We start from the raw sequence: 7,885 nt of genomic DNA on the forward strand, positions 1-7,885 counted from the left end.
GACCCCCATCCTGGCAGAACGCTCTTTGAACGTGCCCAATTCTCAAGCCAGTGCTGACAAACTCATCCTGATCCTACCTCCCTGAGGTGGGGCTTGTAAGGCTTAATTCATTGATGTGCTTTGAGATCTTCAAACAGAAAGCTCTGCAGAAGGAGAAAGTGTTATTACTTAGGCTCCAACGATGGTAAACTGAAGGATAGTAGCAGCATAGCGGAAGGTAGCACGCGGGAGCCTAGTGGGTAGAGCTGGACTCAGGAAACCTGGGTTCTATTCCTGATTCTGCTGGGTGAGCTATGTCCCTCCATATGCCTCAGTTTCCCCATCTGTGAAATGAGGATAATGCTACTGACCTCCTTTGCAGAGCGGTTTGAGATCACAGTGCTAGCTAAGAGCTAAGTATTATTAGTTATTTTACCAGTATTACCAAAAGGTTTCTCGCTTTCCTTCTTGCTTTCGTTCTTTGGTTTGTGCGGATTTGCGTTAGGGTCTCTTTCACCGGCTGATGAAGTGGTGCGTACGAACGTTCTCAGCCACATGACTTGGCAGAGGCTGTGTTTGGTGACGTTTCACCACTGGCATTCTGGCTGCTCAGGGGAAATGGTTGTGTAGTCCCAGAATCCTCAATCAAAGGGTTTTTTCCTGTTGCCGGCGGGAACTTTATCTTGATGGTGTCCTTTAAAAATAAAATAAAATAATCGTGACCTCAGGTATGCTGGTGTAAATCCGGAGCAACTCTGCTGACTTCAAAGGAGTTTGGCCCAGATTCTGATCTGAATTACAGTGCTGTAAAAACAGGTTTACTTCAGCTGGGTCAATGGCGTGAGGGCCTGTCTTTAATCTCATTTCCACTCGCATAAACCCAGAATGACTCCAATAATTTAAACAGCAGGTTTATCCTAGTGTAATAGAGATTTTAAAAGAAACCCATACGTTTGTAAGTGTCCTTCTCTGTGTTGCTTGATAATGGCCATCCCTCCTGGTTTGGGGGAGGTGGGACAGGTGCACTCTTCTCAATTGGACAGTAAAGCTAGATGGGTCAGTTTTACTTGCGGCTCGTGGTGGGTCGAGGAGCCCAATTCGGCAAGGTGCCGAATTCTCCTCTATTAGATGCCTCAACCCAGCCCCTTGTATGGCTGGGTGCTCATGCAGTTGCCATAGGAAATCTCACTGCATGCTGGCTGTTAACGTAGCCTTTCAGGGCTGATCTCTGCACCCTTCAGAGAAGCAGCACAAGGCGCGACACCATTCGAAGTTCACTTCAGCATGCTGAATTAGACACAGTGCACGAGGGAGAACGTCATCCTCAGAGCTCCTGGAGGCTATGAAAAACCCAAAGCGACTGTAAAAGACAAGCATCGACGGGGGGTGGGGGGTTAGTTGTTATTTGTTCTGGGATGTTTATTGGTTGTCATTTAAAGAAAATAATCAGCATTATATATATATATATATATATATATATATATATATATATATATATATATATATATATATTTCATAACTTATGATGTCGCTTTACACTTAATTAGCTAGATCCCCAGCTGGCGTACATCAGCATTGTCCCATTGAAGTCAGTGGGGGCACACCAAATTTACACCAGCTGAGGATCTGGCCTAGTGTATATATTTGATTCCCTCTTGCACAGACTCAAGTATACCCTGCATTCCACCGAGGGCCAAAGCCAATGGGCTTGCTCTGGTGGCAATGAGTCAATTGCAAGGTCCTTTTTTTATGGTTCTGTTACGCATGTTGCAATATATCCACATGTTTCTGTAGGGTCGCCACCTGCTATGGCACCCGTGGAACCAGCATGTCGTCTGCTCCACGCTCTGGCTGTGTTATTAAAGTATGATTCCGAGTGAGCATAGCCGTGTGGGTCCTAGGATATTAGCGAGACCAGGGGAGTGAGGTCAGATCTTGCAATGGACCAGCTTTTGTTGGTGGAAGGGGAGAGACAGGCTTTCGAGCATACTCAGAGCTGAAGAAGAGCTCGTCAGAAACTCCAAAGTTTGTCTCTTTCTGACCTGCTTCATCTCTTTCATAAAGTATTGAGAGGCGCGGAAGAGGGGAAAGGCGGGGGCGTGTCAATTATTTCTTTACAGCGTGCTGACAGCTAAGGCACAATCCTGCTCTCAGAAGCCAATTCCAACACCTGCTAGAAACAGTTCCTTGGGTATCGACTCACGTCAGTGGCTGGAGAGGAAAGCTGGCCTGGGGGCTAGGCTGCAAATTGGCAGAGCCGCGTCCAGATCTCTGCTCTGCCGTTGGCTTCTTGTGTGTGACCTGCAGCAAGTCGCTTAGTCTCTCTATCTCTCTGGGCTTCAGGTCCCCCTCTGTAAAATGGGGATCATCCCACTTTCCTACCCTGGCTGGGGTGTGGTGAAGGCAAATACATTGGAGATGGTCAGGTACTATGGGAAAAGGGACCAGATGCGGAGCTAAGATCGAGCCAGCTCTGTCAGAAATCAGTTGGGTTTCACTCCCACCTTAGCCTTCCTGCTCATTCAATGAAGAGCCTCCCCCACCTTGACCAACACCAATAGCCTTTATCTCTGCCCTAGATGGACATCCCTTTGCTTGGGGTAAAAAGGAAGCTCAGAGGAGACTGCCCTCTCCTTGGAAGGGGAGAAGAGAATACGGCCTTTGCTCCGAGTGGCAGTAGGGTCCAGTGGCTAGACCAATGGGCTGGAACTCAGGAGAGGTGGGTTTAAGTCCAGACATTGCCCCCGGCTAGCACAAGTTTCCCCACCTTTTCCCCTCCCACCCTTTGTGTCAGCTATTTAGACTGTAAGCTCTTTGGGGCAGGGATTGTCTCTTCCTATGGGTATGTACTGCACCTGGCACAATAGGGGCTTTATCGAGCTAGACACTGCTGTAATGCAAATAATGCATCTGATGAAGTGAGCTGTAGCTCATGAAAGCTTATGCGCAAATAAATTGGTTAGTCTCTAAGGTGCCACAAGTCCTCCTTTTCTTTTTGCGAATACAGACGAACACGGCTGCTACTCTGAACCAATAACAATCATAATAAATGTTATTCGTCCAGTTCAACCCTGAGCCTCTGATCATGTCATAAAGTGATGCTAGACCCTTGAAGATTCAGGACTTCATGGTCCATGTATTTGATGGGCTACCCAACAACAGTAGCACGGGTGTTCTCAATCCATCCACCTCCAGCGTGCCGATCTAGAGACCAGTTTAGACGGGAGGGAACCTTACCATTGCTCTGGCATTCGCTGGTATGAAATGTGTCTCCTGGAGAGACCCAGGGATCTGACCAGAACTGGTGGAAAATTTGCCATCAGAAAATGCTGATTCCATAAAATCGAAACATTGCATGGGAAGGTATCACTTTTGTCTAAAGTCTAAAAACGTTTTGTTCTGACAAGATTGAAATGTTTCGACTTGTTGCTCTGTACCATAGATTACAGTTGAACACACTAATCAAAAGGAAACATTTCAATAAGATCAACATGAATTTGTTTTGTGAAAAAAATCTGACTCCTCCCCCCCCCAAGTTGCTATGAATCCAAATTCTGAAATCGCAGAATTTCCCATGGGACAGAAAGTCCTTATTTTGGCCAGCTCTGGATTTCACACCTCCCTGAAGTTTGTGTTTCCCTGAGACACGTGAAGAAATGCAATGTGGCTTTTGAGCCTGATGGGCCTGTGCTACCTCTTCGGAAACAACTGTGGGACATCTCTTCTCCAACCCACTCCTCCTCCCTGCAAACTGCACCAGCATCTCCCCACAAATAATAAAATCGCCCTCCTTTGCCAAGAGTAAGTTTGGGAACAACCTTGGCAAGGAAGCAGCCTGCTGCATCCTGAAGAAATACACACACAGAGAAATCAAGAAACCATATGGGAAAGGTATACCAAACACGGGTGGTGGCTGGAAGTGGATGTAGGGTGTAGCAACCTGGACTTCCACGGGACACTACTTAGCTCTCATTCGAGATGCCACGGAACTTTTCATAAGAGTAGAGACTTCCCTACACACAAACTTGAACCAGTTTAATGAAGCAGCGCCAACCCCTGTGTGGACACTCTCAGTTCCATTTAGGAGTGGCTTATTAAGACTTAGCTTAAGCCTGGTCCTTATTTCCACTCAACCAAATGAATCTATGCTCCAACCAAAGTAAGTGTCCACACTTAGAGAACTGTTGCACTGGTTTAGTACCATAAATTAGACCAGTATAACTTTACATATAGCCACGCCCTTGGGGTATTGGCCCTGCTGTGCTGGCTCAATCCTAACTTGGGAAAGCAAATTCTGTCTCCTGGGATATAATCTCCTTCTTTATATTATGCTCTAACCTGTAATGCCGTGTTGCTGTTTGCTGTTAAATAGCTGCTGTGTTCCACCCCAGAGGCAACTGCATTTCACAGACAGGCGGCGAGATCCCGGTATATCTCTTTGGCTCGTTTATTAATACCATGCAAAGTCTTTTTCAGGCTCTGGAGAAGCTCAGGGCAACGTTTTCAGACGTGGGTGCCTGAAGCGAGGCACCAAAATCCATATGTAAGGAATCTAAATGACAGTCTGAAAGTCAGGCCGTGTTGATCGAGGCGCCTTACTGTGGAATTAAGTGCCTAACTTTAGCCACCCAAATGTCTACAACATACCATCATCCCAAACAGAAAATGAGACGTTGATTTTAACAGGGGAGCTGGGCCAGGAAGACTCAGAGGGGTAAGGAGGGTCTCCCACCAGCACTGACTCACCTGAGAGTTACCTTCACAGGTAGGGTTTTTTATGCATCTGCTGACATCCCGTTTATTCGATTTTAGAATGTCTCCCGACACGGGGAGCAGCTGTCACGGCAACTCTCCCTTGCACAATACCAGCAGCCTAGCTGTGATCAGAGCATGGAGCTTTTACTGGAATGATCGCATTCCTTCCTGGAAAAGCCAGGCCACTGGCCTTGGAAAACACCTGCCCCGCACATCTCTGCTCTGACTGCCCGCTGGAGGACTTCCCTCCTCTTGGCTGGATCACTCGCCGTTACATGAGATGGGATGAAAAATATCATGAAAAGATGTAAGACCTGGTCTAAAGCCCTTTGAAAGCAATAGAAAGACCCCCCTCATTCATTCCAGTGGGGCTGCAATCAGGCCCATGAATACTTGCTGTCTGTTTTGGCCTGTGGGGTTAGCCATTATTCGGAGCCTTTCCAGGTTGCTTCCACTGGGAGGAGAAATCACTGATAGGCACACAAAAAAATTAGTTTCAATGAATCGGCACTTTCCAATGAAACCAACGTTTTGTCGAAGAAGTTCCCCACCTGCTCTATTTTAATAAATAGAATAATTAGGCTGGAGAAAGGGAGAGAAAGCAAACATGAGACCTAGCCTTGTGGATTCACCTGGGAGATAGGAGATCCAAGGTACATCTACACGGGAATGAATGACCCGCGGCACAGGGTTGTATCCCGGACCATCTTGGTCAATAGCCATTGATGGACCGATCCTCCATGACTTTATCTAGTTTTTTTTTTTTTTAAAGCCAGCTATACTTTTGGCCTTCACAACACCCCAAAGCAGTGAGTTCCACAGGTTGTGCATTGTGTGAAGAAATACTTTCTTCTGTTTGTTTTAAACCTGCTGCCTATTGATTTCATGGGGTCACTCCTGGTTCTTGTGTTATGAGAAGGAGTAAATAACACTTCTTGAGTTACTTTCTTCATGATGTATAGATCTCTATCATATCCCCTCTCCCCCATTAAGCACCTGGTTCCTAAGATGAACAGTCCCACTCTTTTTAATCTCTCCCAATGATTTTCTAGAGGCTTAAAAGTTAGACATGGTGATGCCCAGCAACTGTCATCCTGCCTACGTTTCTTTGTGAATCTACTTCTCAGTGTGGCCCACTCTAGCAATTTAGCATGATTTACAGCGGCTGAAGGGCAATTTAGCATGAGTCTCACAATATTGAGTGCTTTTCATAAAGCCCCAGCTTCTGGAGTCAGGTGATGATGTAAGAATTACATTTTTAAAAAAGAGTCCATTTCTAGCCCTTGTTATGGCAGAGAAAAGCTAGAAAAGACTACCGCTAAAGGCTCCAACACTGGAAAGCAAATGAAAAGCACCCAAAATGTATTATTATTTTCAAAATACCATGATTTTTAAGCCAATCTCGTGATTTGTTTTGGAGACCTGACTCATAATTTTTGAACTCTCTGGGCTGGCAGTACTGGGTGCTGTACGAACACATCAAGGGAGAGAGAGAAAAGCCCTGCCCTGATGCGCATGCAGTCTGAAGAGACAAGCAAGGCAACTGATCCCATTTTACAGACAGGGCACTGAGAGTATATCTAGACTGCAATGAAACACCCGTGGCTGGCCCATGTCAGCTGACTCAGGCTAGGAGGCCATTTAATTGCAATGTAGATGTTTGGGATTTCATGATGGGGTGGGTCCCAGAGCCTGGGCTCCAGCCAGAGCCCAAATGTCTACACCGCAAATGTACAGCCCCGTAACCGGAGCCCCGTGACCCTGAGTCAGCTGACACAGACCAGCTTCAGGTGTCATTGCAGCATAGATTTACCCAGGGATGGCAAGGCCCAGATCCTAAATACCTCTGCGAATCTGCACCTACGTGACTTGCCAAAGGTGGTGTAGGAATCTAAATCCAGAGCCTGACTGGAAACAAACTGCCTGCAAGTGACACTGGAGGATTGTTCTGCACGGGAGGAAGCTTAACTAGCGCTGAGATAATTACATTACAAGGCATTACAAGCTGCTGGCAGGTCAGGCTGTCTCCCTGCCTCAGATGCTCACCATAACCCAGTCATTAATGAGCTGGCAGTACTGCAAGTCAACTGAAAGGCTGGCACAAAGGCACATTTCTGAGCTACTAATGAGCAGCCCCTGTGCCAGTCATGCCAGAATTTCAGCAATTTGTATTTACTTCTTGGAACATCCCCAGCCATCTGGAGTGTGCTGGGCTCCCTGCAGACACAGGGTCTAATGCTGATCTCACACCTGTTTCATCCTGGTGGCCTGGATGCAGGAATTACCGGGTGAGCATCTCGGGCCTGTGCTATGCAGGAGATCAGATTAGATAATCTGGTGGCACCTTCTGGCCATAACATCTAGGAGTCTCCTTTGTCCTCACCTGATTTGCACCAAGCTAAGGGCAATTGTTCACGATGGGCCCCTTGGCTGCTCTCCTCCTTTGATCACTTTCTCCTCCTTCTTAAGAGTTGGTTTGAGTTTAGAAATTTCACCAGAATGGGAAGAAGAACATTTTTCATGGAGAGTTTTGTGAAATTTTCACTGGACTGGTCAAATAGATATATATTTGGAAATTTGGAATATATATATATATATATTTGGAAATTTCACAATATTATCCACCCCCCCTCTCCCTACCATTCTAGTTTTCATGATTCTCTCTCTGCTGATTCTTCTCCTGCCTCCAATTCACCACTCCTCTCAAGCTCTTCCTTCTGTCTCTCAGCAGCTTTCAGGGTTTTGTCCTTGACTCCCCACCACCACCACCATCCTTGCCTCTCTACCTGGGTAACCTTTTGTGGCTTCCACTGCCACTCTATGCAGATGAATCCAAAATCTACCTCCCCATGACTGAACTCCTTCCAGCCGCTCACTCACACATTCTGAGCCTCTTCCACATGTCTCCTTTGGGGATGTCCTCCCAACTTGCCAACCCAACTTGCCTTCCAAGCCTCCTTTCTCCATCACTGCTAGAAAATCTTCATCTGCCCATCCTGGCGCTGGCTCCGGCTCCACGTTGCTCAAGATTCTTTGCTCTCCAATCTCATGGTATATGGGATGTTCATGAGAAGGTGCATGGGATGTTCAGTGGAAAGTTCATGGATGTTAATGAGAAGATATATGGGATAGTTATGGCAAGGTACAATGG

Source organism: Caretta caretta, chromosome 20, assembly GCF_965140235.1.
Source record: "Caretta caretta isolate rCarCar2 chromosome 20, rCarCar1.hap1, whole genome shotgun sequence".
In the NCBI taxonomy this organism is placed as follows: domain Eukaryota; kingdom Metazoa; phylum Chordata; order Testudines; family Cheloniidae; genus Caretta; species Caretta caretta.